We start from the raw sequence: 24,599 nt of genomic DNA on the forward strand, positions 1-24,599 counted from the left end.
ATATTTTATAATAAATAACTCTTTCTGAAAAAATGGATAAGGGCTTCCCGATTTTTTGTTGTCTTAAAATTACGTGCTTCCACATTAATATACTAATTTGCCTTTGCAGAGTAGAGCTTTTGAAAGAAGAGCTGACACACTTAATAGGGACAATTGGGTTAAAATGGAATTTCCTGGATAAAGTCAGAACCTAACAAATTCTTACTTATCCAGTGTAGTTAATGTAAAATTATACTCTTCTCAACAGGGACTACATGGTGAAAGGGATATCTGGTTTGTTTAGGAGGTGCCCCCATTAATTGGATTTTTTTATTTTTTTTTTTTTTTAATGCTTTAAGCAATCAGCCAGTAGAGCCAGACACTGTCCTCAGGTAACCCCACACAGCTGCCTCCATTGCAAAAGGCTGTCACTTCAGACTTCATACGCTGTGATCCGCTTCCTTCCTTCCTTCCTTCCTTCCCGCTGGTCCCCCGGGGCTGCCAGCCCAGCCCAGCCCGGCCCGGCCCGGCCCGGCCCGGCGCAGCGCTCCGCGCTCGCCCGGGGACCGACCGGGCACTCCCGGAGCCCCGGCCCGTCCTCAGGCGCCTCTTGGGGCAGGAATCCCTGCAGGAGTCCCGGAGCCCCGGCCCGTCCTCAGGCGCCTCTTGGGGCAGGAATCCCTGCAGGAGTCCCGGAGCCCCGGCCCGTCCTCAGGCGCCTCTTGGGGCAGGAATCCCTGCAGGAGTCCCGGAGCCCCGGCCCGTCCTCAGGCGCCTCTTGGGGCAGGAATCCCTGCAGGAGTCCCGGAGCCCCGGCGCCTCTTGGGGCAGGAATCCCTCCCAAAGCCCGCACACAAACCCGGCTGCGTGGCCGCTCCGCCGTTGGAACCTCGCGTTTGTTTCCCCCCGCTCCGCGCTCGCTGCGCCTATTTGCTTTCACTTTCCAAAGTATTTTTATTACCCAAGGCTGGACGGGCGTTCTGCAGCGCTTTTTCTACCAGGGAAAATCTCTCTCGAAACAACTTAGTGCTTTTGTTTCTGTGTCTCAAAGGCTCCCAGCGCTACCATCTCCATCCTACCCCCACACTGGATTAACTCTCAGCATTGTCTATGAAATGTGCACCACAACATTAGACACAGATGAGCGCCTTCACCTACGTAGAAATGAAGAAAGCAGAACTCCGAACAATGAACTTAAAGAAATCATTAATTTTGAGGAAACGAGAAAAGAAATTAAGCCCCGCATTTAGGTGTGCTAAAGAGCACAAACTATCTCACCTGGTAACATAAAGGATTCAGCTGGTCCTGAACAGTTAAAATTCAGCTGCTCAATGATGCATTTTTTTTCCAGGTAAATTCCTACTGAAATCAACAGACAAGCTTCTGGACAGTAACACTGATACAAACCTGAGCTACTTCTACTAAAATCCCACAGATTTAGAAAGGTGTGATCATGCCCCAAACCTGCCCCAAGGCAGCGATGCCTTAGGGAGGACTGACAAGATGATTAGAAAGAACCAGCTTCCTGTAGAAAGCTTTCCAGTGAAAAGCTGTCTCCGGGCAGACACCAAGGTCTCCTGCAGCCCAGTGGGGAGATAAAGGTTGTCACTATTTCCATTAGCAGTGTAAAGAAGCTAAGAAGGTACGTAGTGACATGTCTCCCAATCCAAGCACAGCAGGTGAACTTATTTTTTATTTTACTCTCTGCACTGACATGATATTTTCACTAAATAAACCTTGTCATTTATTTAGTAAAAAAAAATTATAATTATTCATTCTAATATCATGGATCTTATAACAAATTTTCTGCACACATTCAACAATAGATTATTCCACAACATGGCAATATGATGTAACTAAGGTCAGGCGTGGAGGCGTAGTTTGTAGAGGCTGTTACTAAGTGACAAAGGAATTTAGGGCATCAGTGAAAAGGTTGCATTTTTTAACTGTTCATTTCCAAACAGAGGTGGCTCCAAGAGAGTTGCTATTGCGTTTTTTTTTTTTGTTTGTTTGTTTATTTGTTTTTCTTTTTTTTTTTTTTTTTTAATGGGATTTCCTGCCTACCTCTGCTGAAAGTTACTGGAGGAGAGCTGGTCAGGTATTTTGGTGGAATAATCACTCTGGGGAGACTTTAACAAGCAGACATCACTGATGAAAAGTTCCAGCCTCTGCTATTTCACAAGTTTGTTTTGTTTTGTTTTATACCTCTCCACTTAAGAGTTCATCAGCACAGTTATTTCCAATATAAAAATATAAAAACCCACTAGGAAAAAAAACCTGTAATACTTTATCCTATCAGACTAATAATACACAGCTTATGTGCCATTTAAATCAGAATTGCTTTCCCCCAGTGAATGGTGGATAAAATTGTTCTAGACTGCAGCAGATGGAACTAGAAACTTTGTCTTCCTATTTGTATCTGGGGCACATATGATCAGCCTGTGTGAATAAGGTTACAGCAAAACATGTAAAAAGAAATGTGTCAGGGACATAATACATCGCAGAAGCAGCTGCTCGGTAAAACAACCACTTTCACTCTGTAGAGGTTATCAGAAGTTCCAACTGAGCCAGGCTGGGCAAGCTCACTCACTATCCTGCAAGGGTGAGAGGAAGACATGGGGCGAGAGGAGCACGCAAAAGTCTCCTCTGTGCCAAGAGCCCTAAGCCGCAGGGAGGGAGATGTGGACATTTCCCAAAGCAGCTGCTGACAAGGTGTGCTCAAGGAATGGAGAGGCTGCTGCAATTGCCTGGAAGCGTGGATAATGTTCTGGGGGATCTTCAGGAGTGTCAGGAAAATCCAGCGCTGTGGCGCGGGCTGGGAACCCAATCCATACGCTCATTTTTCCGTACTTCAGAGAGCAGTTTTATCTCCAAAGTACCTCTGTAGTAGGGAAAGAGCATTCCCTTCCTTTTACAGCTGGGGAATGTAGGCACAAGTATATTATTGACTTTTCCAAGGTTACTGAGCCAGACAGGAGCAGCCGGATCTTGGTCTGGTCTGCTGATCAGAGCCTTAATAACACCAAGCAATCCTCCCTCCAGCTTCAAGGCCACAGCGTTTGCGGTTCAGTATTTTCACAGAGGGCATGATCTGGGCACATGTAAGGATGTGCGAGACAGGAAAAAAACCTCTTGTTTGATCTTCACAGGAAACCTTAGCCCTGAAGTAACCTTGAGGTAACAGAAATAATGAAAAACATGATTTTTACTTGCAAGTTTAACAAGTGAGGTTTGAAGGTCATCAGACAGGTTTTCTCTCTGAAGTGAAAACTGGTGTTTTTACACTATACTTTCAGCACAGTGGTTTTAAATTATCTCTGCAAAGATGGATACAGCTTGTTTACCAGGCTAGGAACTGAGGGGGAAAAAAAAATCAACGAGATTTAAAACTCTCCTTGGCTTAATTACCCTTAACATTTTATTCATTTTATCAAATTAAAAAAAAAAAAATCAGCTTGTCTTTTTTTTAACAGCAGAGTCAAACCAACTAGAAAATTCACCTCCTACAAGATATTTTGAAACGGAAAACTCCAGACAGCAATATGCTAGAGAAACATCTTCAGCTGCAGACAGAACTATATTGTAATGAAATCTTATATTTTGAGTCCCTACCTCTGCTTTCCTCCAAAAGACAGGGAAAATGGTTGGATTTGAATATTGGATTAGACCTTCCCGTGGGAAGGGCCACTGCATACGATACGGACATACAGAATTATATGCCTGTAAATTTATTTTGCAGACTACCTGCACACTTAAATACATAAAAGAAATTATGATAAAGTTAGATAGTATGACTATTTTTTAAATTATTTTTTCCCTTCCCTAATGCATGTTTCTAAGTTATATAAGTAGTTTTAAATTGATTTCAGAAATGGGGATTACTGGAGATCACTGATTTTTTTTTCAAAACATACAAGAAGAAACAGCAATGCTGGAAATGGACTGGAGCTGCAAGATCCTCATTCTGCATCTTCATGACACTTTTCTGGGGCCCCAGTGATCTTCTGTAACCACTGGGAAACAGTGATTTTTATAACTAGAGATCACAGGGGCAGGATCTGTTCTCTGGGGACACAAAGTCCTAATACCAGCTAAAACTAAATGCTCTTAAGTTGCTCACTGTAGGGAACTTGGAAAAGAGACTTTGTTTTGCACCATTTATACTGCTCTGCAATCAAAAGATTTTAGAAAAAACAGAAAAACACTTACGTAAGCTGAGAAAACTGTTCCAGATCTCATCCTAAATTGATATTATACAGAAAAATAATAAAATGGACATAGATCTCTTTAATATCAAGCTTTCAGTTTTATTTGGTTCTATTTAAACATATATTTTGCTGTGACAAACTGTATTCTCTCTGGTCTCTCAGACAGTAGGTTTCATGCATTCCTGCATATATTTGAACTTTTGATCGTTTTCCAAAATTTCCCTGCTAGTATCCTAGGCAGCCATCAGTGGGCAGTGATATGGGTCATTCTAGTTCAGAATTAAAAGGAGATGAGTGTGACTGATCCTTTTTCTCAAGGCCAAATCTTATAACAAATCATCTGGAGAACTGCCAGCGACTTCAATGAGACCAGAAATTGTCCCTACTGTTATCTAAAAAACTTCATGTGCTGTATGAGAAAATCAGGGTGCAAATTCTCCAGCCAGATTAGACTCATTCTCCTACAGACTAGGAGAAGGATAATCAGACAAAAGAGCAAAGGGAGGGACTGTAGACTTTACTGATGCCTACATGCTATTGCCCATCACATTCCAAAATAGATGGAGGAAAAGCAGGGAAATGTGAGCAGTGCTGCATCAGTTCTCTCTGAGCAAAACTGCAAATACTACTTTTTTTCAGTACAATTTAGAAAAGGTTTTATTATCTAAATAATGCATATTATATGTAAATGTAATATACAAATACACAGGGCTGCTCTTGTCTTAATCCTTTATGCTTTGCTTTCGGCAAAGAGCGAATGGCAGAAAATAAAGATGGAATATAAACAACTAATGAAGTGCTTGGTTTTTTTTTTTTATTTTTTGCCAGAAAAAAAAGGGGGGAAACCCATCCTTTTGTTCCCATTTTTTGAATTTCATGCTCTGGAAAGATGTCAGTACGTCTACACAAGTATGCATGTGCATGCATGTATGTATGTCAGATTTACTAGAATGGCAAGGAAGAAAATGAGGTGATCTCAAAAGAAGCCAAGAATCTGGGACTTTGAATTCCCTGACTTCAATAGTGTTTCAAGGTCTTGGAATGTGACAGATACTGGCATATTGTGTGTTGCTGTGAATGAGGGGTCGACTGAAGCTTTAGAGTGTCTCTGTTCCCAAACAGGAATACACACAGTTCCTAAGGCACATCTGAAAGCTTGGGATGTGATGAGGCATTCTTGACCCCTCCCTTTCCAGCATGCAGTGCTTACCCCAACGAATGCCTGGCCTTTTACTGACCTTTAATTTCATAACAGGCTCATGTTGACAAAACACTTCAAAATGAGATCAACACAGATAGGTAGCTTGTGCTGTGATAGAGAAAAGAGTTTTCAAAAGCAGGGGAGCAGAGAAGATAGGCAGTAGTGGCACACATAATGGGAGCGACATGTTCAACTGTTTGCATGTGGGGCTCTCATCTTCAAGAACTGCATCATACTATTAAAGCATATTTTTCCTTTTTTTTTCTCTAAAAGCCTACAAAAATTTGTTGTTTTTTTTCTTTTAGTTTTCTTTTTGCTGGGCTTTTTGTTGGTTTTGTTTTTTGCATTTCATTTCAACTAGTCCTATAGTCTACTCAGTTCTATTAGGCAACCATCTCTGAGTCAAAGGCAGATGGAAGGTGGAAAGAGTTTGAGAGGAGAACCAGAAACAAAGAATTTCAAATCTGAACTTCAGACCTCATAAACATCCATTTTAGCAAAGTTACCTTGTCTCAATGATCTTTAAGTTCCAGGGCAAATACTTTGAGTGATAATTTAGTCACAGAATGTTTGTATTAAACAGGGGCCTCCTGCTCTCAAGTTTCTATAGTTTACAACAAAGAGTTTATTAAACACAACTCTTTCTGTCTGACATTCAAATCCATCTCTGCAACACACTCTCCTCTGGATTTGCGCCACCGAATGAAATGCTTTGGAAAAACAAAATAAACCAAAACCCTGCTGTGGAAACAGGACAAATCTAGTTTCACATCCCCTGCAGAGAGAGAAACAAGACGGAAGTAAAAAGCACCAAATGGAGCTCATAAAGCTTCACTCTGATCTCAGCCTCCACATTCTGGCAGAGAGCACTACCTAAGAGATGTGCTCTGCTTCAAGTGAGAACAGCCTCTGATTGCACCATGAGCACAAAAATATATTGTCTGTGAACAATTACCCTGAACAAACTCTGAATAAGGGAAATCTGACTACAGAATAAGGGGAAATGTGGTGGGAGGCAGGCTAATTGTCCCCCTCCCTTGCCAAGACCTTATCTTGCACGCCAGCCATCTGTAGTAGCTGTGCCTGCAACTGCAGTTCTGCGGGCTGCCCTGAACCTCCTTCCCACAAACTGCACCACAATGAGGTGCAATCGTCTTACCCACCAGACACCATCCACCACAGAAGGGAAGTGATTTGAGTGCTGTAACAAAACCAGTTTCTTGCTTTATGTTCATTTTTTCACTGGTGTTTGCTCATATTCCTTCTGACATTCCGTGTGGCAATGCACAAGTGGAAGGAGACTCATCCTAACCTACAGGTGCTATGGGGAGTCAATGAGGCTGGTGTTAAAATTCACTACTTCTTTCTCTGTCAGCATATCCACAAATAAAAATAATTTTATTTGGAAGTCACTACCCAAAGTGACTGTGAGACCAACATTACAGAAGGAGAAGAATTCACACCTCAGTACAGGCTTTCTCCATTCCTGGACATCTCTTTTTAATTACATTTTGAGGACAATCAGCAACTTAAAGAGAAAGTGCATGGTGGGTCAGGACTCTTTTTCAGGTTTTTGTTTTGTTTTCTATTTTTATACAGAAGCCACGTGCACTTTGGTACATATACAGGCAGACAGTAAAGGAAAAGCACATAACTAGACACAGGGAGGACACCTGGTGATCAACCAAGCTCTCACCTTGTTTGTAAAACTACTCTGAAATTCAGGTAGGAAACAGTTTTTTCTTCACAAGAGCACAGCAGAATGCTCTGCCCAAATATGGGAGTTTCTGTAACACAAAGCATTGCTGACAGCTTTCTTGTGAACCCCCCTATGATCACATCCACTGCTGGGACTTTGAATTTGCTTTATTAGTATACTGGGCACTCTGCACATATTCATCACTGGGCTTTTACAGTAAGAACATCTCCCATGTCATATGACAGTCTCTTTTTTAGACTTTAGTCCTTTATTCCTTCAGAAAGCAACATTCTGCTATTATTTCTCCTTTTTGTTGTTGTTGTTGTTAATTAATGCATTTGAGATTATTCCTTAAATTTTCATTTTAAAGCATTTTTGTGGGGGTTTATTAGTGACTTCTAAATCTGCATAAAACTGCCACTGATTTAAAGTCTTTGTTATCATACATGTATGAATCTGTTTGCACTAAATGTGCACATGTATGTATGTACATGTGCACGTGTATGCATGGATTTAAAAAAAAAAAAAAAACCAAACTAAAAAACCTTTCCAACTGCATCTTTCTCCCTTCTTCCTTCCCCATTCTGAGCAGGTTCCTGCTATCAACTGCTGGAGTGTGCTCACTCTACACCTAGAGCTATAATTATTTTGCTTTAATTTTACAAAACCTTTTGTTCCATTCCCACGAGCCCACCTGATCCTTATATTACACTTGCTCTATTAAAACACTCATGCAGAACAAAGCACAGTTGTACTGATTCATAAGTAACTCACCCCCCACCCCCTCTTTTTCTTTCTACTAAGCTCATGCATCTTACCAAAGATTCATGACACTGTCCCCGATACCACTCCCTGGTCCCATGTTTGCTTTTTTCGCCTTTCTTTAAAACCATTATTTTTATGTGCTTCGGGTCCAATTACACCATTGTGTGCTGCTGGTTTGAATTGCTGTTGTTCTCAGTCATTTTATGTTATGCTCTTTGGCACAACCAATATAGTGCAGAGGGTGTTACGGAATTTATTTGTTGTAATCAGGCTCTAGAATTCTTTATTATTATTATTATTATTATTATTATTATTATTATTAATAGGGTACAAGCAGCAAGTCTAGCCCTACATTTTCTCACAGCAAGCCAAAGTCCATTTCTGGCCAGCCTCTGACACAGCCTCCCCTATCTGCAGAAAAAGGGCCCAGCAGCAGTTCAGATCAAGCTGATCACTATTATTTGGGTATGGCCTGCATGAACCATTAGGCTTTACAGAAGACCAAAGACATCAACAACACTTGTAATAGGATCTTCACAGAGGCACTGGTCATTTCAGATTTAAAAAAAAATCAAACCAACCTCTCATAAATTATTGCTGAAAAATGGAAGGACAGAGTACAGCCTGTCAGTAAAGATGAGAATAATTAAAGGGCTGTTTCATCTTCTTGTCCTGTACAACTTCCTTGAGCTGAGACAGCCTTCATTTTCTGGCTTATAAAGAACTAAGCATTTTGTTAGGACTAAGTAGCAGATAAATAATCATCAGCCAGAAGAGTATATGTGAAGGCAGTGCTAGCAAAAAACAAATAAAACCAGAAGGTAGACACCTTCTAAAGATGGAGAGCAGGACATTTTGCAGTGCTCTACTGAACACCAGAGGAGGTAGGTGAACACAGGCCAGGCAAAAGGGTGAGAGAAGACAACAAGAGGAAGGAAAATGGGGCGTGTGTTATGTTTTTCTGGGTGACGTGTAGCAATGGTGAATACCAATGCTTTGTAGCAATTAAAGAGAACAGCAGGAAAAAAAGGGGAATGTGGCAAGGCACAGAACAAACACATCTGTACAGGGTACAACCGAAAGTTGCAATTTACCAAAGAATAACCATTCTGCACATTTTATGTAGCATGTCAAATCTATCAGATTTTTCCCTTATTAAATCATCATTCTACAGCAACAATCATTCTCTCAATCAATCCCCCGTGTTAACAACTCTTAGTAATGACTAACTTGGCAGGAACTGATGTTTACATATATTTTAAAGTCCTGAGCACTGTTCTGTATTTTTTGGATGCTAAATTTCCTTTACATTTTGTCTCTTATTTTTTAACCTGTTTTTAAAGGACGGATGCATTCAATCGGAAAATAAAATTTTGTGACACACACTCAGATTATGTTAGTTCTGGAAATTGGCAGTGGGATAAGAACAAAACCATTCACCTCCTGATTGCTGATTCAAATCTAGCCCAAGTGAGATAGTCACAGAAGCTAGAAGCCTCCCATGATGGCTTTGTGATTTGAGATTATTTTTTATGAATCTCAATCCATTTTAGGCCTAGAACCAGAATCACAAATCCACTGCCTGAATGAGCATTAAGCGGCACCACTGCACACAGTAACAAGGGAGATGCCAAAAACCAGACTGGTTCTGGGGACAAACTTCCAACCTTATCCTAAGAAATAATCATTAAAAAGCAGGGTATTTTGTTCCATACAAATGTGAAGCAATGGAAATGTATATATCTACCACCAGACAGAAAATACCCCCTTGTAGTCACACCAGCTGGTTGTTGAAACATTTATCTGATGTGTCTTATGTTGTGGCCCTGTATCACTTGAGAGCTGAGAGACAGGGAGGGCAGGAGGAGAGAATACAGCATAAGCCCTGAAGAAGAATCAGCAAGCTCATGCAGTCCTTAAACCTTAAACCTTAAAATCAAAATACCCTCAGAGTTACTGAAGGTTTTGGTCATTATTTGCTCCATTTTCCCTGCCTAGATAAAAGACACATTTATGTGTCATATAAATGAGGCACTTAATTTTGCAGAAGACCAAACCTAAGGAGGGCTGTGTTGCACTTTTTATTTTATTTGGGACACAACTGATTAACAAATCTATTAGCAAAGCCATTTCACTAAACAAACATTCTATAGCACACAACAAAATGGTGATGCTTAGGCATATTTCCCATGGCTCCTTCTTTTAGGGAGCATGAATCATTAAAATCACTTGGGAATTAGCTATTCCAGCTTCCTCCCTCAGATACATTTGCTAACCTGAGAGAGGTAAAGATCACAGGACTCCCAAGTAGATTTAAGTTTTCCCATTATCTGTACTGAAATGAAGCCAATGCAGATTATACCTTTGGATCTGCACTCAGGTGCCTCTCTGTTATGTTTCATTTCACATTTGTGATCTTTGTTCCTTAGAAACAGGAAAAATGCACAGCTAACGCACCATGTTTGCATGTAACTTAGAATTGTTCTTCAGTGGCTGTAGCTTGGACATGCATTTGACTATTCCAAAGGAAGTGAGATGAGAAAAAGAGCTGTCTTCTAAATGGACAAATATTGCTAATTTTACATGGGGAATTTTGGGAGCAAGTAGTTATTCTCAAAGTTTTCACAGACATTACTGAAGGTATTCATGTATACAGCAAGAAAAAGTTGGTGGAAAGGTCCCCCATTTTCTCCTTCCCTTGTTCTTCATTAATTTTTTCCTTTTCCCTTTTTGGCAAGAAGAAAAAGGAAGACACTAAGAAATGGCAGGGGGGAAAAAGTATTAATTTGATGATCCTTGCCCAAAATCAAATTTTTGAGAAGGAGTAGCCTTACAGATTGTAAAGTATAGCTGTAAGTACAAACACATATAAATGCTTCTATTACATAAAGTTCCAGTAAAATGTATAAAAATTCTAAATATACCTAAGCAGACAGATTAAGTACAGTTAAAAATTCAGCTGCTAAACTGGAAGAAACAGAAAAACAATAGTAAAACTATTATTAATTTGAAAAAAAATCACATCTTTTATACGAATTTGAACTTAGGATGTAACACAGAGAATGCTGATTTAATTTAGGAGTCATAAGGTTAATAATACTGATTCACTGGCAAAGAATTCAAATACACATTGCATCTTCCTAAACATTTTAAATTATTTTGAGTATGTTTTGGGGAGGCTCTGAAATGAGCCAACTTGTCAAGGGAACCTGTATCTGAGTGAAAGCCAGTGTTCAGTACATCACTCAAAATCATAAATTATTGAACAAGGAACCACTATTTAAGGGAACAGGTATGGCTTCACTGAAAATAAAAAGAAGTAATTTTCAGAATATGCAGTACACAACTTCAGCTCTCACTTAACATGAGTTTTTATGGACACTGATTACACTTCAGGAAAGCACTTGTCGAGTTGCACAGTGTTTACAGGAATGCTGAAAGCACCAGGAATCGGAGAAACTCAGATCTAAGTCTACTTCAACATGCCTTGCTTATTGTGAGGAAAAAGGCAGCACTAGGCAAGCTCAGGTGCAAGAGCTCCACACAGGCTCACACTGATATGCTGAGCACTGTGATGATGTGTGCTTTTCAAACTGATTTTGTGTGATTGATCATTTCCATCCCTGAATCTGGACTCTTGGAATTCTTGGTCTCTGTGGAAGGTCAGATTCTTACTCAGAACTGGTTTATCTTGATAGGTGACATGCTGGGGTTCAAGTACGGGCATTTAACCAACACCTTCAGTGATGGCACATAGGCTGGAACCAGACCGTCACTTTGCACAAAGTGACCTGCAAGCTGAGGGCTTTTACCAAGAGTCAGAGGACACAGATGTTTACTGTGACATTCCCATGACAATGTGTCCACCAGTATGTAGAATAATGCAGCAGTATATAAAACCTGGTCAGTTATTTTCTACAGGAAAAAGTCTCAGGTAACGAAAGACTACCTCAAGTGAAGATGCCATCACTTATACATGCCAGTCTTGGTCTTGACATGGTATGTGAACCTACAGCAAGATTTGAATTTTACAAGTAGCTTCACATGCTCCAATTAGTTTCTCAAGCTGCACAGAAAGCAGAGGAAGCTCAATAGTAAGCCAACAGTGAGCTTTTGAAAAAAACATTATAGGGAATAATTGTTCTCCGGAGAATTTATTTATTTACTAATGCAAACAGTACACACTGAGATAACATCTGGCAGTGTTTATTACAATGAAACCAAATCAATACTTCTGTCTACTACAATATCTGTCCACAAAATAGTCATTCCTCCTGGCATCCTCAAGAAATACTCAACTATCTATTACAGTAGCCTTTGTCAGCAAAAACAGAGGTTGGCACCCTAATTCTTCTATTAGAAAGAGTTAGATGTACCTAGACACAAGAATAATGGCAGAAAATTGCAGAGAGAGATGCAGTTTGTAGCATCACAAAGAATATTAGAAATTAATAAAATCACAGAAATGAAATTTCAAATCTATGAACTGTTTTGGGTTGAAAACGACCTTCAGGATTATATTGTTCCACCTTGTTCCCCCCGCCCCAGGCAGCGATACATTCCACTAAAGCAGGTTGCTCAAAGCTCTGTCCAGCCTGGCCTGAAACACTTCCAGGGATGGGGCATGCAGAACTTCTCTGAACAGCATCCCTAAAGAATTTCAAAAAGCAGCATATCCCAGATTTTTTTTTCTTGTGCCTCAGGGGAGGGTCCTGGTCAATGGAAAGTTGAAGCTGAGCCAGCAGTGCCCTGGAGCCAGGAGGGCCAACCCTGTCCTGGGGCATCAGGCCCAGCATCACAGCCGGGCAGGGGAGGGGATTGTCCCCTCTGCTCTGAGCTGGGGCCTCACCTGGAGTATTGTGTATAGTTCTGGTCACAAGATAAGAAGGGTATAAAGCTGTTAGAGAGCGTCCAAAGTGGAGCAATGAGGATGGAGAAGGGCCTCAGAAGGGCTGAGGTCACTTGGGCTGTTCAGCCTGGAGGAGACTGAGGACAGACATCACTGTAGTTCATCCTTGTGAGGGTGAAAGGAGCGGCAGACACTGAACTCTTCTCTGTGGTGACCAATGACAGGACCCGAGGGAATGGCCTGAAGCTGGGTCAGGGGAGGTTTAGATTGGATATTGGGAACAAGTTCCTCATCCAGAGGGTGACTGGACACTGGAACAGGCTCCCCAGGGAAGTGATCACAGCACCAAGCCTGACAGAGCTCAGGAAGTGTTTGGACAACACTCTCAGGCACATGGTGTGACTCTTGGGGTGTCCTGTGCAGGACCAGGAGTTGAGCTCGATGATCTTTGTAGGTCCTTTCCAACTCAGGACAGTCTATGATTCTATGATTACTTTTGCTAGTGAGCTACTAGGCCTTTTGAGGCATTTTAAAGCTATAAGTAAAGGAAGAAAATTTGACTTCTCATTTCCTTTTGAAGTCAGGATTCAAAAAGAAGTGATACTGAACCTTTCCACATAATTAAAAAGCCAAAAATAAATTTGTTTTGAAAGTTCTGTGTATTAGAATTTCCAAGTAAGCCCTTTCATTTTTTGCTATTTCTGTATTTGCATTACTGCACATCACTGTAGAAAAACTAGCAATGTTTCGTGCAATGAAAAAAGTCACTAAGCATTAGCTTAGTTCTTAGTGAACCTTCACCTTTCTGAAATCTAAGTGCCTCTTGCAGTCTAACAAACAGATTGACATGAAATAAGATATGCATTACTACTTACTTGTCACAAAATTAAGCAAAAAATAACAAAACCACACATAAAAATCAATACTATTATTTCCTCCTTACATTTTTAATTGCTATAATTTTGCTTTTGTTGAAACAGTCATTTCCAAAGAAAAAATGATATGTCTGATTAATGTGACTAGACATAAAATAAATGTACATTTGCCCCTGTTTAATTTCCCATTTTGCTTGCTCATTGTTCAAGGCATTTCTATTTGTACAGGACCTAGAGGTGAAATAAGATCTTCTGTGCTACACTAAGTCCTGAGCCAGGGGCTATGTTCAGAAGTTATCACGGTGATATGTTACCTTTTTCCCATAAAAACTTCACTCTGACAAGATTATTGGGATTGTAGTTATGAACTGGGGAGAGCTGGGAGAAGAGGGGACACAATTTCTTTTAATCCCTCCTGGTCTAGGTCTACTGGGCAGAGGAGAGCACATTTTTATTTGGACTGAGCAGCCACTATATGCCATTATATGTGATGCCTGTTTCTGTAATTTGTGTTTGGTAAGATTCGCACTAGGATTTCTTCTTAAGTTTCTTACTATTTCTTGCCCTCCACACCAATAATGTCTTACTAGAACTTAAAAGTCCTAATGACATGGCCATTAAGAGCAAGCTGGGGAGGAGTTATAACAACAGTGCTATACTGACAAAATAGTGAAAGAAAAGAAAACCTGGCCTCCCAAGCACTGAAACGGGTGAAAATCCCACTAAAGTAATTGGAGTCCCTATTTAAAGGGCAACAGTACCACCCCCACTGCTATCCATTTAGCCACATGAATTTGTGCTACACTTGCAAATACACAGAATATTTGATGTAGCTTCAAGCAAAAAGATTGAGATTTCAAAAGTGCAGAACTCCATTATCTCTTTCTATATCTAAAGAAACACAGGACAAATGCAGTCTGGGTTCTGAAAGCTCTCAACACTGAGAAAGATCAGCACAGGAGTTTCTACTTGCATTTCAGTGATGCAGAGGAATAAAAAGGCCAAACTGGGACAGAGACTGGGACTTTTACATCTGGATTCAGGGCAAGCAAGAGTCCAGCCCCAGTTCAACGAAGCATAGATTTGTCTGAACTTCATATGAAACTTGCCAGTTCCTCATCGATTCCACAAACTGAAGAACTGTTTTGTAAGTTAGTATTAAAATTGACCTAGATAAAATGGGGGAAAGGGAATAATTTCTAACCAATATAGTCTTGTAACCTTTCACAAAAAGAATTCCAAACCACCTGAAAATAGGAATAAATCCAAAATAAACCTTCATTTAACCACTACTGGGCACAAACATGCATGTGAAAATTTTTCCTTCACTTTGGTATTAAAGAGGATAAATCTAGTTGTTTCAAGAAAAAAAAGGCTCTCTAAAGTAAGCAGGATGTATTTATTTTCCCACTATTTTTACCAAAAGGTAAAACCTTTTACTCTCCATCAGTTCAGGAAAGTCCTGCATTTCCAGCAGGAAAGCAGCCAGAGCAGTTGGTGTCTACCTAGGGTAAGACTTTTGGAGAGGGGAGAAAAGATGACAGACCATAACCCAACCTATGTAAAGGCCCAGCTCAAGCATACATGTTTCAAATGATTCCTGTCTCCACTGAAAGGAATGCGTAAGAATTCCAGGGACTTTTTTGGGGGGCCAGGATTTCTCTATCTATAAAACAAGTGATCAGAAAATGGCAGCCCTTCATCCAGAAATGGTCTGCAGAGACCTGGCAGGGATCACAGGTGATACTTATGTTTGCAGAACCTCTCTGGGCACTACAAAGGACACTGGCTTTGTCACATTGCTATCCTGCAGCCCTGAATTCCTCCCAGCTCCACAGCCCTGACCTGCCAGCTCTAGGAAGCAGCAGAAGAGAATTAGGAAGTCCTACCCCGTTCAGGCACTGGGACCAACTACTGGCAGCAGTAGAAATGAGACTTGTTTCATAACATGGATATTCAGGCTTCCTACCACGTAGGCAAAGTAAAAGGGAGAAAAGCCTACACCAGTGCACACATGATTAATCACAACACAGCTTTGAGAATTAGTTCAGCATTAAATAAAGAAATTCTGTTTTCTTCTACAGTATATTTCTTTTACAAGAAATAAAAGCATAAGGAGCTTAAGGAATATCTACTATATGGTATGGATACATTCTAAACATTATGACAGAGATAGTGTGAGAGATTTTTAGAAATTAAATGCTTTTAAATGTAATTAAGTCATAATGAAGGCAATCACATAGAAAACTGTGCCACTGACAGCCTGACAGTGCAGGGGCATTAGAATTGTTTTCCACCATTCTAAGGCACAGGAAAATTCTGGCTATCTCATATTGATGAAAGGCAAATTCTATAATGGGACAGGAAATGCATTAATTAAAAAGTAAAATGTACCTAGCACATTTGGAATACACTAGGACACAAATGATTTGCAGTAAGGAAAAATATCTTGCTAGTAAGAAATCCCGTTAATGGAAGAATCACCAAGCCCTTAGTCTCTAGAGCTTCCCTCTGGTTGCCTCTAGGTTGAACACAATCCAACAAGATGCTTCCCTTTGCCCTTAATATATCCCAAGCACTGGACAAAGCCCCTAACTCTGGGGCTTGAATTCCACTTGGAGCCCTGCACCTAAATGTTACTACATCTAGCTTTGGACCTGGCAGCACATTGTCCTCTCACCACCTATTTCCAAATCTTTGCAGTAGTCTGAGACTTACATATGAGAAGAGAATGATGTTTTGAGAATCACAGAAGTCCAGGGACTATATGAATGCAAAGCTTCGGTTCAGTTCTTTGCTAGATATCTAGAGCTGTACTAATATTTGAATGTTCTCTTCAGTGCCAGCTCCATTCTGGAGCCATGACTATCAGCACACAGGCACAAGAACACACAGAATAAAGACTGTTTCAGAGACCAAGAGTTTGCCATGATAAATGTGTTGTTGAATTGTAAGCATGATCAGAGGAAGGGCAGATGTAGCTGTAAAACAGCAGTATTTTCTAAGCCACACACACACACACACACACACACACACACACACACACACACACACACAAAGAATCTAAGAAGTTGTAATATGCCAATTTCTGACACAGGAAGAAAACCCAAATGGGATCATTTGTGATGCAATGTCACATGGCCAAAAGGCACCAAGACAAATTAAACAGCACTGAAGCCCTGGCAAAAGTAAAAAGAATAATCCTTTTCTTCCTGCAGGATTGATAGAGTTATGAGGAATCAAAACTTTTACATTCAGGTGCATCACTACCTACAGCAAGCTTACCTATTGACTCAGGGATTTTTCACTTCTAAACATGTTATACTTCCAGTTGAGTTGATAGACTGATTTAATTCTATACCTTCCTGGCCACCTGGTTCCTGATCCCTCAGCATTTCTCAGGCTTTTGTGATGCCATGACTGCTGGAATTTCCCTCTGGTTGCTAACAACATGCAGGCTAAAGCTGTCAGTAAGGCACTATATTCACCTCCAAATGGATGATCGTTTTAGAGCTGTTTGCTTCAGGAATCCAGTATCACCTGTCCTGGGGAAGTGACAGCCACTCAGACATAAGAAGGTTAGTTGTGTATTAAAACAGGGCAACAGACATGACAAAACAGATTATCCTCTTCACTTGAAACCCTAAATGAGTGGAAAAAGGAACGGGGAAGAAAGGCAAATTCATCTGTCTCTGACTCACATTTTTCCATTGATGGTCTGATCTTACAAAATCTATACACAAGAACTGTGCCACTATACCCCACCTAAAAGAACTGGGGTTGCATGATCATGATCTAATCTGGTTTGTATTCAGAGAGGACATGCAGTGATCTGGTGCACAACTGTTATCATTGCTGTTGAGAAACATACACCTTATTTCTTGAAAAACCGGTAAGAGTCACCAGCAGACTGGTATGATTCTTGATTATTTGCTGCAAATCTTGGAAGAAGTGAGGTAACACTCTTCCATTCTACAAAAGATTTTAATTATTCAAAATTTCAATAAGAACACTGCATGAACTAGAATGAAATTTCTAAGGAAATATGATGAAAAAAATCTGCCAAGGAAAGCAACAGGTTCAAAAAATTGTTAATGCAGGTTTTGACTCAGAGATGCCTTCAGTTATTGCTGGCAACAAAACATTTTGCACAGTCAAATACTTCTTTTTAGTTATTATTTAAAAATAAACAAATAAAACAAATATTCTGATCTCTTTTATGCCAGTGGAAACTGTTAAAAACAACAGACCTATTTTGGCACAACAGATTAAAATCTCTTCATAATCTATTATCTAGATACTCTGGGGCAATGGTAGGAAAGAGTGGAGTAAGAATGAGATCCTCTGTAGTAAAATTCAGAGCTAGACCATTTAGCCTAGTGAAGAAAACACACCAGAAAATTTGGGTAACTTACATTCATCAGACTGCCCTGCATCAGACTCTGGAATTTGAAATGATTCAGCGAGAGTGTCCTCAGAGACACTGATGTAAATATGGAGTAACCACAATGCCTTTCTCTGGAGGCCCTCCCATTATACACTGGTTTAGCTAAACAATTTCACTTCAGATAGAACAAAATAGGAGTAGTTTGGAAAAGGCCAGGTCTGTGTTGCTTTTTTTTCCTTTCATAGTTTATCTAATGATATCTCTGGTCTGAGATAACCTTCCTTGCTCAATAACATTTAATCTTTATTTTACCTTGAAGTAGAGTAGCAAATGCTTTGATAAATGTAGTGAAATATTTTTCCACTTTCACCATAACATCTTCAGGTGCTGAAATGTTTTACTGCAACTTGCTACAGCAGTGCTACACAGGGAATCAATGCTTATATTCCCATGCCTTTTTAACATGAGTGAATCACTGCCCATACTCCTTTATATACTAAAACAACCACACACCAGAGAGCCGTTTTCCTATCCTCATCTATTGTTGCCACTATTCTGCAAAAACACGAACTTCCAGCTATGAAAAATGTCATGTTTCTACCCATGTACACTACAGCTGATGTTCTTAACCTACAGACCTACAACATACAAACAAAGCCCCACACAACTCCTCCACCTCCCAAAAAAAAGCCTTAAACATTTGTAAGAAAACAAAAAACCTGCGAGAGATTTAATAAAAAATAATTCCCAACTCCTTTTCTGTGCTAAGTTGTGAATGAGACTGATGAAAACCAACCCGAGAACTAAGAAAATTTTCTTAGTTCTTGGCCAACTGCATTTTGAGATTTGCAGTTTCATGAAGTGAAAACATCGTTCTAGTATGTTTGCATGAAAATTCAGAAAACAGAGGCAATCATAAGAAAAGAGAGACAATTACAAAGCTCCTAATCTCCTGAGACATTTACCTTTTTGTAGCAGGCTTTACTCCAGCCTCATTACATATTTGCTCTGATCATCAATCCTATTTGCAACTTGCAACTGTCTCCATGTTCTTTAGCAGAGGAGCTTGTATCAGGCAATACCTGGAGTGTCTCCATTAATCCAAATTTTAAAAACCAGTAACTGAGATAAATCAGTATTTGTGCACTGACTGGAAAGAAACCCCCGCAGACTCACCAAGAGTGAAAATGTCTTTCTGTATCTATACAACTCCCTGCTCCATCCTTCTCTAAAAAACAGACGGGCCAAAGTAAAATGCTGGCAGCCCAACAAAATCTTTGAAGACACACAGTGTGCTTTCCAGTTATGAGAGGATGGAAAAATGAGCACCCTGGAGATCTTTTGGGAACATTAGGCTTTATTAATCAGGAATGTACTTGCCACATACCAACATTCCCAAACGGTACACTGAATCAGATAAATGTTGGGGAGTAGCAGAACCCATCCAGTTTGGTCCTCTGCCTTATGGGAAGTTTCAGCACACTCTGAGAGGTGGCTTTCCAAACCATTCCTTAAAAAAGAAACCTCCCCTGCTTCCATAGTACCTTGGTAATTTTCACTGCTCATTGAACTGATTTCTTTAGGTCTTTCTCCCAGTGGACATGAAGAACAATTAATCACTGTGCTCTTGATTATAAATTTTCACTCACTAGATTTTTTTTTTTTAGTATATTCTCCTTAAGGTACAAAAGTAACACTTTCAGAAGAATGTAATGCCAGGTAGGGCTCCTACATATCCTCTTGCCCCTGGGCCAGATAACAATCAATCATTTCTGCTTTCTCCACAATTTTAACTCTAGGACAATTTCTGCCTTGACAAACATTTTTGACCTCTCCATATTTCCACTGGGGTTTCATAGGTAGAAATCAGGGCAGAATTTATCCCCATGAGTTTCTGGGTTAATGCCCTGGTAAAGGAAGGGGAAAAGGCAAAATTAATTCTCTTTGTTAGTGCTAATGCTATTCCTTAGGGATAGCAGGCCCCAAGACATTGATCTTTGTTCAAAGCAAGCACACTTCCATACTCATTTCACATTTGCAGCACAGCTTCTACAAGCCAATATCTGCATCCAAAAAAAAAAAAAAAAAAGGGTTTAAATTCTGGAGAACCTGCATTGCATTCTGTCAGAGGACCAGGAACTGGGAATGCACTTAAAGCCCATCTTAGCCCACCTGAAATTCTAGCTAAAACAGCAAGTTATAGGAGGAAAGGTCAGATCCATCAAGAATCATGAGGATTCTTGCACTGTAAAGAACATGGTAGTGCATGTAGTGCTTGTTTGTTGCTTCAAAACTCTTCCTTCATCTAAAAGCAGAACTGTGATGGACGAAGGCCTCCCCAGCCCTGACAACCTGACGCTACACATGCAGCCTGCACTCTGGGATGCAGCTTACTGTGTCACATTGGCTTGGGCTCTGCCTCTTCCCTTCCTTATGCCTGCAAGCTCAATTGAACTTATGAAAATTCAAACTGTCTTCTGTCTGTTTCATATATCATCAGCAAACAATCACTAGACAAAATGAATTTGCTCTCTGTAATTTGGAGGTTACACAAATGCCTCTGCTGTATAATGCAGGAAAAAAAAAAGGAATGAAGTTTAGTATGCAAGGTTAACTCAGCATGGAGGAAAGTAGCAAAGAAACAGGAAGAACACGAACAATAAAATACTCAAAAGTGGGGAGAGTGACATGAGAAATACTTCTGTAAATTGGAGTAGGCCCTGCTACTTTTGAGTGATGGGATTAAACAAAGGCACAAGCAAGTTGTGAAAGATCACCCCCAAGAGTGGCTGTATCACCATTCCTCATGATTTCTCTACACAACATATGTTGCATATGTTACAATGGTTACTATTTATGCCCTAAGATCTCTGCAAACACAAATTCACAAATTCAGTAATGTTCATAGAGCTGTATCAGTTTGAACCAGACTGAAAGAGTGATCTGCTGAACAAGGCACAGTGAGGTTAAATGACTTATCCAATGCCACTCATTATCCATAATGAGTATCAGTATCCACTCAGTATCCATAAATATTAGAACACTGGATCTCTTAGTCACTGATCAGATCAGGCTGTGTAAAGCTTATACCTTGACAAACCAACCTCTTTTTTAAACAAAAATAACATTATTGCCCTCAGCCCATGGCAACGTAATTAAAACTATTGCTTTGAAAGTACATATTTTTCTTTCACACACAATATGTATGCTGTCATTGTCTTACTCCAAAATCATGCAGACACTGAGTGTGAGCAGAAGTACCTCCTCATGCTTGACTTAGTCCTATTCGGAGGTAGCTGCAAACAGCAAAGTACTGAACCACATCCTTAAAGTTAAGTATTTGAGTAGTCCCACTGACCTCAAAAGATCTGCTTCCCTATCAACCCATATGACTTTAGTTCAGAGAACCCAACACAGCAAGAATCCAGCCCACAGACCTTTTGAATTAGGAGAATATCTGTGCCACATCCAGCAAGTGGAGTTTTTCATGCAACTGTCTGACAGATGTTCAGACAGTGTATCTTAATGTTTCTTCTAATGCCATGTACCAAGTATTTTTTATTAGAAAAAATTTGGCTCATCTTATATTAATCATTCACTTCAGGGCCACCCCTACATCAAAGCAAGATTTCCACCCTTTAATTAAAGAAATAAATTACAAAACTACCAGGATATGGCTTGCCTTTTGCTGTTTTTGTGTTAATACATGAAAGCCCAAATGGCAAGTTCACCTTTTTAAAGGTTCTTGCAATTAGAAACACCTGATTACAGCAAACATACAGGAAACAAAAAGAAATCCTTAAAGCATATCTTCCTCTATAAAAAGTGCCACTATTTTTATTGTGTCAAGCAACTACTTACATGGACAAGAGGTATAACAAGAGCCACATTTTCATTTTACAGGATATATTTGCTTATGTAAAATTTTCCTCACCTTGTTCTTCTGTATTCCAGAGACAGGCTATGTATGCCAAGGCTACAGGACTCAAGTGCAGCTACAAGTTTAAAAGTGGGGCTGTTTGTGGTTTTTTTTTGTTGTTGTTGCATTTGTAGTTTTTGTTTGTTTGTTTGTAGGTTTTTTAAGCTATTAGTACAAGAAACTCAAGCATTAAAAATACAGCCCTTTACTTCATGGAAAGGAAAGAGACCTAGGCAGAACAGTCTTAGGAGTCATGATCCCACATTCCATTCCCAGTTTGACCACTGATTTACTTGGATCTTCAGAAAGCTGCTCAACATCTCTCTGTGAATGCACTTGACACTCTTAATAAAAAAAGGAAACCAAAAATATTTCCTGAACATGAGTTTTACACTTGTGTATTTATTTTCCCTTCAAAATTTAGAGTCTCATATAACTAAAAAAAAAGCTCATCCCAGCCAGCACCAATTGCTACTCTTATTTTGTCTTGGGCTCTCCATGCAGGACTTAGTGACCATCTGGATCCTAAGGATTCAAAAACTTGCTCTCATTCACTCTTATTCTGCTGCTGCATTTTGGAAAGAGAATTACTCCTGCTTTCCAACAAAAAATTTCCTGGTTGTTTACACTAAATTGCAAGACAAGCATGAAATTTGGTACTCACAGATTCAGAAGAGCTCCCCCATTTTTCCCTGAACACCTCCCTTTAAATTGCTGCTGGACCTAGCAAATCCATGTCTGTTTTCAACTCAGCCCACCAGTGTAATTGCAAGGTTAACCTCTGGTGGCCAGGGAAGCTGCTCACATTCAGCAGTGAAGAGCAGAACATGTTAAATACCATTCACTGGCCACAGCCTGCAGTTAATACACAATATTTAAACAACACAATGGCATGGCCCTTGCCAGTAATGTGAAAACACAGTGGAGTAGAGCCAGAATGGCACAATCTGCCTGTCTGAGTCATGCTTGGCGCTGTGTGCTGGAGGGGAAGGCTTTAGCTGCCCACAGTGTAACTGTACCCTCCAGCTAATTTACAATAAAACATTAAAATATATTAAAAAATGTGAGTGGGGGGGGGGGGGTGGTGGTAGAGGCATGATAAATCCCCTTTAATAGTTAAAATATTTTAAAACTGAAGTACAAAAGTGCCACTTTGGAAGAAGGCTCTGGATTTCATTACAGACTGCACATTTTGATCTTAAACAAGAAAACAAACTGACTTTGCTTTGTAATAGTCCACAGCTTTGTACTGTTCAAATGAAATCGATCTTTTTCCTTCTTTCTATAAGCTTCTGGGTTTTTTTCATATATTATTTCATTTGATTAAGAGTATCTGAATCGGCTATATTTTCCAATCCTCTTTTGCATGCCTGTTGTTCAGTCACTGAAGTTCCAAATCTTAATTATTAACCCAAATGCATTCAATAAACAGATGCTAAATAAGGGTAGATCAGAGTGATGTGCAATCTGACTTGCATTTATGGAATAACTATGCTCTTATAAAAAGACTCCTTTCTTGCTGAGACGTAGATGTTATTTTGACTGTTTTGTTGTGTCACAGAAGAGATGAATTAGGCATTTCTGCCTTCATCTGCACCCTAAAGCAGCTGAAGTCCTCTGTGATGTCATTAGAAAGTTGTTTGGTTTTTTTTCTCATACAAAGGAGAAGAATTTGTTACGACATCATGAGAAGAGAATAAACTGTGCTTTGTGCTAAAAGGAATCTTCTGCTACTTTCTGTTATCTCTGCACAAATCTGCACCAGAAATCCTCTCTGACAAAGCAACAGCAACTGTAAGTCAGAGATGCACAGTATTCCTAATACTATTCAAAACAAAGCAGGGAAGAATGATCTATTCAGTGCTCTGAAATTAAAGATCTGCAAGATGTAAGTTCCTTTTTAAATTTTAAATAAAACATCCTTTGAACTTCTAAATCCCATTCAAGGGGACTCTGACCTTTATCCAAGACCAGCTACTGTGCTAACACTTTGGATGCATACAGAGGAAAAATACGGACAAAAGGTACCGGAAAAGCTTTTACTTACAGGAATGCAGTGTGGCTTAATCTTTTTGTTTTTAAGGTGCAGTGATTTCAGCATCTACAATGTAACTTCAGGCAGTCTGAAAAGAAACAGGTTAAAATCTCTTTCAGTTATAATTGGTATTTCAGATTTAATTAAAAATTAAACTTTCATAATGTTTCACCATCCAAAGCAATGCATTATCAGTCAAGCGTAGCCTTTTTTTTTTTTTTTTTGTTAAAAGCTCTTCCCAGAGTAGTTTGCAATGAAAGAAAGAGGGAAAAAGGCAATTGAGAGTAGCAAAATATATTTCTTCAGCAAAAGATCTTTGAATAATTTGGAAAGAAGCCTTCTGCCACTTAATTTTAACAATCAACCTTATACTAATTAAAAAAAAAAAAAAAAACACCCCACAATTAAAAAAGACAGAAAAACACCACCACATACCAAAGACTGTGAGGATAAAAATGTTAATTTCAGCAAAACAAGGACATTGCTAGGACCAGAACATACGCACCAAAAGGGAAAATATGGTTTTACATAATGCCAGCCAACAACATTTTTTACAAATTCATTCTACAGCATGCAGCACTTTCAGACTGTTGCATGGAGAAGCAGAGGAAGACAAGTTCAAAAAGAGAAAAACTGGTTTTAAAGTGTACAAAGCAAAAGGTCCCTTGCAACCTTTTGTTAA

General features: G+C 39.7%; 1 protein-coding gene across 46 annotated transcripts in view; it reads right to left on the bottom strand.

Moving 5' to 3' along the window:
- ZBTB20 (zinc finger and BTB domain containing 20) overlaps positions 1-24,599 on the bottom strand; it is a 471,634-nt gene that overhangs the window by 287,836 nt on the left and 159,199 nt on the right. For 45 of the 46 annotated variants that reach the window (XM_021548945.2, XM_021548925.2, XM_021548918.2 and 42 more), the window contains one exon: positions 23,930-24,005. The gene's annotated coding sequence lies outside the window, so the exon portion shown is untranslated. Of the gene's footprint in view, positions 1-838; positions 854-23,929; positions 24,006-24,599 lie in introns of those variants that run through there. The other variant, XM_077781237.1, reaches the window with a different exon arrangement.

Source organism: Lonchura striata, chromosome 2 (genome assembly GCF_046129695.1).
Source record: "Lonchura striata isolate bLonStr1 chromosome 2, bLonStr1.mat, whole genome shotgun sequence".
NCBI lineage: Eukaryota > Metazoa > Chordata > Aves > Passeriformes > Estrildidae > Lonchura > Lonchura striata.